Source organism: Rutilus rutilus (assembly GCF_951802725.1).
Source record: "Rutilus rutilus genome assembly, chromosome: 23".
Lineage (NCBI taxonomy): Eukaryota > Metazoa > Chordata > Actinopteri > Cypriniformes > Leuciscidae > Rutilus > Rutilus rutilus.
In genome coordinates, this window is record NC_140233.1 from 6,049,176 (window position 1) to 6,055,175 (window position 6,000).

A 6,000-nucleotide genomic window follows, 5' to 3' on the forward strand; every position below is an offset into this window, starting at 1 on the left:
ATTATCTTAAGGTTTGCATAACGTTGCTGGAACGTTATCTTAATGTTTGCATAATGTTGCTGGAACGTTATCTTAAGGTTAGCATAACGTTGCCGGAACGTTATCACAACATTGCTGGAACATTCTTAAGGTTAGCATAACGTTCATGGAACATTATCTTAAGGTTAGCATTACGTTCATGCAACGTTATCTTAAGGTTAGCATAACATTGCTGGAACATTGGCATAACGTTGCTGGAACATCATCTTAAGGTAAGCATAACGTTCCTGCAACGTTCTTTCCCCCAAAATGTTATTATCAATACAACATTCAAAGAACGATAAAATGTCCACTTTCTTTCAAGTTAAAATGTTATTTTAAGGTTAGAAAAAAAATTCTGCACTATTCGTCCAACTTTATTTTTTTATTAACACAACCATGTGAATTATAAGTGCACACTTTTACAGTATATCAAAAAGCAGAAAATTTCATATGATTATCATACATTTTAAACGCTACATTATAGCTTAAAAAAACAACAACAAATATTTTCATATAAACATTTAAATGAAATGAAAACGGTGTTTAAGGGTTAGTTCACCAAAAAAATCTGTCTGTAATTGCTCACCCTCATGTTATTCCAACCACGTAAGACTCCCGTTCATCTTCAGAACACAAATTAAGATATTTTTGATGAAATATGAGAGCTGGCTCACTCCTCCATAGGCTTCTAGGCAATTTTATTCTGGCGAGTTTATCAAGCGACGACAACAATTTTTGTACACACACAAAAAAAATAAAATAAAGACTTTATTCAACTATTAATTTTCTCCCGTATGGGCCTCTGAGTGACTTCACTAGTGCTGGGAGAAAAAAATCGATTCACCTAGGTATCGCGTTGTTTTTTTTTTTAAACGATCTTAAAAAAAATTTTTTATTACAGAATCGATATTAATTCAAATTAAATTGCTTTATTTTTGTCCTTGCTTATAGATGAGGTTGACCGAAGTAAGTCACTTTCGTTCCAACAAAGGATGAAATGTGTTGTTAAATTTTGAGTGTCGAGTAACGTAATATCCCTTTCAAGTGGATGCGTAAAAGCGACGTGAGATTGAATGCATTGAAAAGCCCTCGCGCTACTCATATACTGGGAGAGAGATAAGACAATAGAGCTGCACGATTCATCTTTAAAAAAATGTGATCTCGATTCAAACACCCACGCAATCTGCTTCCATTTTGTCTGTCTATTAAACCTTTGACAAAATCACATCGCAACATTTAAAGCTGTGCTGACTCAGAGTCGTCATGAAACAGCTTCACAAACAGTCTTTTCAACCTCATAGTATCATTATTTCTGTGATACAATAGTTAAAATTATCATAGAAGTACTAGGATAAAAGTTAAAATTTCAAATATAAACACTGATGTTTATGATAGCGATCAAAATAGAGTAAAGCCCCAATCACACCTAACGCGTTTTTCCGGTTCGAAAACGCGAGGCGCACAGCACTGCCCCAATCACACAGAACGAGCAGTGAACTGCGTTTTTTGTTGCTAGGCAAACACAGAAACCGCTGTCCTGTCAGACAAGTAAACGTCAAATCAGCCTTTTATTAACTTTGTTTATTTTCTGTTAACATTGTGGTAGTTACGATTCGTGCAGTAAAAAATCGTTACGAAAAGACAAAATCATAATACCAGCAGTATCAGCACCTATAGGGATGTTCGCCGGAGTCAAATGTGACGTCACGATATGGGCGTGGGCGCGAACTGGTTGGCAGAAAGAACCAAAACATGTCGCATGTCGCAGCAGTCTACCTGTGTTTTGTCAGCATATGTTAATTATTTGTCCGAAGAAGCTAAAAAGAGATATAATTAAGCTTTTATATAACCAGGGTTCATGTTCTCTGCCTGATCCATATCACCTGAGTGAGAATTTTTTGTTGTTCTTTGACATTTAAACGAAGTCAGCAATTTCGTTGGATTTACAGCTAAAAAATCTGGCGGCACATTACTGGAGTAAAAAAAGCATCTGTGAAAGCAGTGCAGTTTGAGTGTTTCGGAACGTGTATGTGATCGGAGAGAAAGATGAGGCCCTTCTCTGACTACGTTGGTGAGATGAGATGAGATGAGATCATGCAATGCTGACAGTACAATGACAGTTGCACAGATGTTGGGAGTTGGGAACCGGTGAGAAAATGTCCGGTAGCCTACCCGGTAACTTCACCAGTAATAACAATATTAATTTAGTTCTGCTTAACGGTTCCTGAACGCTGTAACTAACAGCTGCCCAGCCATCAACACAGCCACGTGTAATTTGTTTACATACGAGCTGCACTAGGTCTATATCTGTATTCTAAGAGTTATTATTACTTATGGATCTCGTTAATAACTTGACAGCACTTAAATGTGTATTCTTACAAGTTAAAGAACAAATGTTTGTGCAATTCCTTTTTTTCACCTTTTATGAGGCCAAAAAAAAAAAAAAACCTGTCTGGTAAAAAGTCAAAAAAGTTAACTTCAGGCCCTGTATATAACATTGGTTAACATACGTAAAAATGTATGAAAATACAATAATTTGCCCTTAATTTATAAGGATATGTACACAGATGATACACACAGTACAGTAACCAATCTTGCTGATCACACAGCACGATACAACCATTTTTGTTCTGTGTTTGCGCTGCGCAGCAAGCGGCTATTACTTTTCTTCTGCCAACCAGAGCGCATGTAACCGCGTCGTGACGTCACGGCGAAGATCCCTATCGTGATAGTATCGAATCGGGAGATAGTTGTATCGTCCCAGCCCTAGAGTTCACAAGAGCAGCGAGAACTGAGAAGATGACGCAGATGGGTCTCGGATGTAGTGCGGCACTTTTGTGAACTCACTCAGGGGCCCACAAATAAAAAAATTAATAGTTGAATAAAGTTGTTATTTTTGCACACAAAATTGATTGTTGTCGCTTGATGAATTTAAGGTTGAGCCAGTCACTTGGACTATTTTAACAATGTCTTGACTAAGATTCAATTTTGGTATGTTTTAGCTTACCTCAAGGGCATCCAAGATGTAGGTGTCTTTGTTTCCGCAGTAGTTTCAATTTTGATATTTTTAGGTCAAACCGTTCTTGTCTGTCAGTCATATCATGCAGGTCTATGGTTACTGTCTCAAAGAGCATGCACAGAGTCCAAATTAAAACATCGTCCAAATTAAACAATTCCCCATCGTAAGTACACATTGATGGCCTAAGACACGAAACGAGCGGTTTGTGTGAGAAAACGACCAGTATTTATATCGTTTTTTACCTCTAATACACAGCCACATCCAAGTGATCTGAGGGCAGGAGCGCATCCTGGTGTGTGACGTGTGCGCAGACTGGTGCATAGATATATACACTAGATGTCGCCTTGGCTACGGCAGTTCATTGGAACGAATGCCGTAGGCAAGGCAACATCTATTCTAGTATATATACATCTATGCCCTCAGATCACTTGGACGTGGCTGTGTACAAGAGTTAAAAACGATAGAAATACTGGTCGTTTTCTCACACAAACCGCTCGTTTCGTGTCTTAGGCCATCAATGTGTACTTACAATGGGGAATTGTTTAATTTGGACGATGGGGAATTGTTTAATTTGAACGATGGGAAATTGTTTAATTTGGACGATGGGAAATTGTTTAATTTGGACTCTGTGCATGCTCTTTGAGACAGTGACCACAGACCTGCATTCATAGGACTATCAGACAAGAACGGTTTGACCTAAAAATATAAAAATTCAAACTACTGCGGAAAAAAAGACACCTACATCTTGGATGGCCTTGAGGTAAGCTAAAACATACCAAAATTTAGTTTCAAAGTGAGCTATCCCTTTAAGGGATAATTCCAGTATTTAGCACTTTGAGTCTCTTTTCTGGTTTGTTTTGGATGAACTAGAGTGGTGGACAAATCGCCTTTGACAGCTTCAGAGTCGCTGGCTACCGGCATGCACGAACATGTCCTTAAAACAACCCTCAACGCTCGTTTCCAAAACTGTGCAACTCACCGAGTGGCTAGTGGTGTTCGTTGATGTTCCAAAACAAGTAGCGTAGCGAAATACAGTTTCTGTCGTGTTTTATTTGACATTTTGTAAAATCCCATTGATTTCTGTTGGAGGACTCATTGCTCGTTGATATTACTGTGCTTCAGACTCAAATATCGAGCGGAAGTTTATACGCAGTTGTGAGTTATCTGAATAAATAGTTCCACTATAGCAAATAACACGGATTGAAATCATACATTGTGCCGATATATTTGTTTTTAATCATCAACGAACACCACTCTGTGAGTTGCACAGTTTTGAAAACTAACGTTAAAGGTTGTTTTAAGGACATGTTCGTGCATGCCCGTAGCCAGCCACTCTGAAGCGGACAAAGGCGATTCTAAACGAGTCAAAAAGTCGAGACAGGACCCATCGTCAACATTTCTGTGTCCACCACTCTAGTTCATCCAAAACAAACCAGAAAAGAGACTCAAAAGTGCTAAATACCGGAATTATCCTTTAAAAGGATTAGTTCACCCCTAAATGAAAATTTCCCAATAATTTACTCACCCCAATGCCTTCCAAGATATCTATGTCTTTCTATCCTCAGTGGGAGAGAAATTATGTTTTTCGAGGAAAACATTTCTGGATTTTTCTTCTAACAACAGACTTCATTGGTGACCATCGTTTTTAAGTCCAAATCAATGCAGTTTCAAAAGTCTTTGAAGTGTTTAAACGGGCTGTACGCGATCACAGCTGAAGAAGAGGTTGTTATCTAGCGAAACGATTGGGCGTTTTCAATTTTTTTTTATAATTTATAGACTTTTTACCTTCAATAGTTCGGATTGAGCTGATCAACAAACGGACAGGGAACTACGTCATCACGTTGAAAGGTCACGCCGGCACCGGCAGAAGTATCGCCTAGGGGTGCACCGATCCGACTTTTTCAGTCCCGATACCGATACCTGGGCTTTGTGTATCTGTCGATACCCGATACCGATCCGATACTATAGTTGAATTAATAATAAACTGTATACCTTCCACAAATACCTTCCTTGAAGAGACTAAAGGCACCAGACTTTACTAACTAAACATAACTAAGACAAAATAACAGATGTATGTAATGTGTTGTATTCTTATTTATTTAAAAAACAATTGTGCATTCAAAATCGAAAATAGAATATAATCAAACTTCTTTAAATAAATGTAATCGAAAATAGAATATAATCAAACTTCTTTAAATAAATGTCAAAAAAAAAAAAAAAAAAATGTAGCGGTGGAAACAAAAAAACTGTGTATTGGTCAAACGTGTCACACCACCATCACAAACATGACCTGAATGCTCACTTAATCAGCAATGGCAAATTTAAATGTCAGTTTTAATGATCATTATGTTTCATATTTTTTAAAATGAAAACAAAAAGAAGCAGGGTTGTGTTTTATATTTCGTGTTGTTAATATGCAGTAAAGATAATCAATGTACGCGTTTGCCTGAACCACATTTATGTGGCCATTAATATGTTTAAGTTTTTTTTTTTAAATGAAAAGAGGCAGAGTGGTGTTGTATAACATACTTCGTTTTATTGTTGGCTAAAATATACATAAAGGGATTACCGGAGTAGCCAGAGCGAGCTGAGTGACGCGATCAAGTACACCGCTGTTCCATTTGCAGAATAACCGGACTCGCGTCCTCTCGTCCTCGGGAGTTCGTTCTCCTGAGTCGAACTTGGCAAGTCCGAACTACCAAGGAGGACGCAAGTCCGAAGTTTGCGTACTTGGTATTGAGAAACGGCCTCTGGCTCGCTCCATGTTGCTTCTAGCATGCGACACGCGTGAAGCTGACGAATGACGTAGGTTCTGCTGCGACGACGAAAAAAAAAAAAAAAACCTGGATCGGCCCGTGGATCTGTTATTTTTTCCGATCCCCGATCCAGCTATTTTATCAGTATCGCGGCCGATATCCGATCCTAATATCGGATCGGTGCACCCCTAGTATCGCCCCACT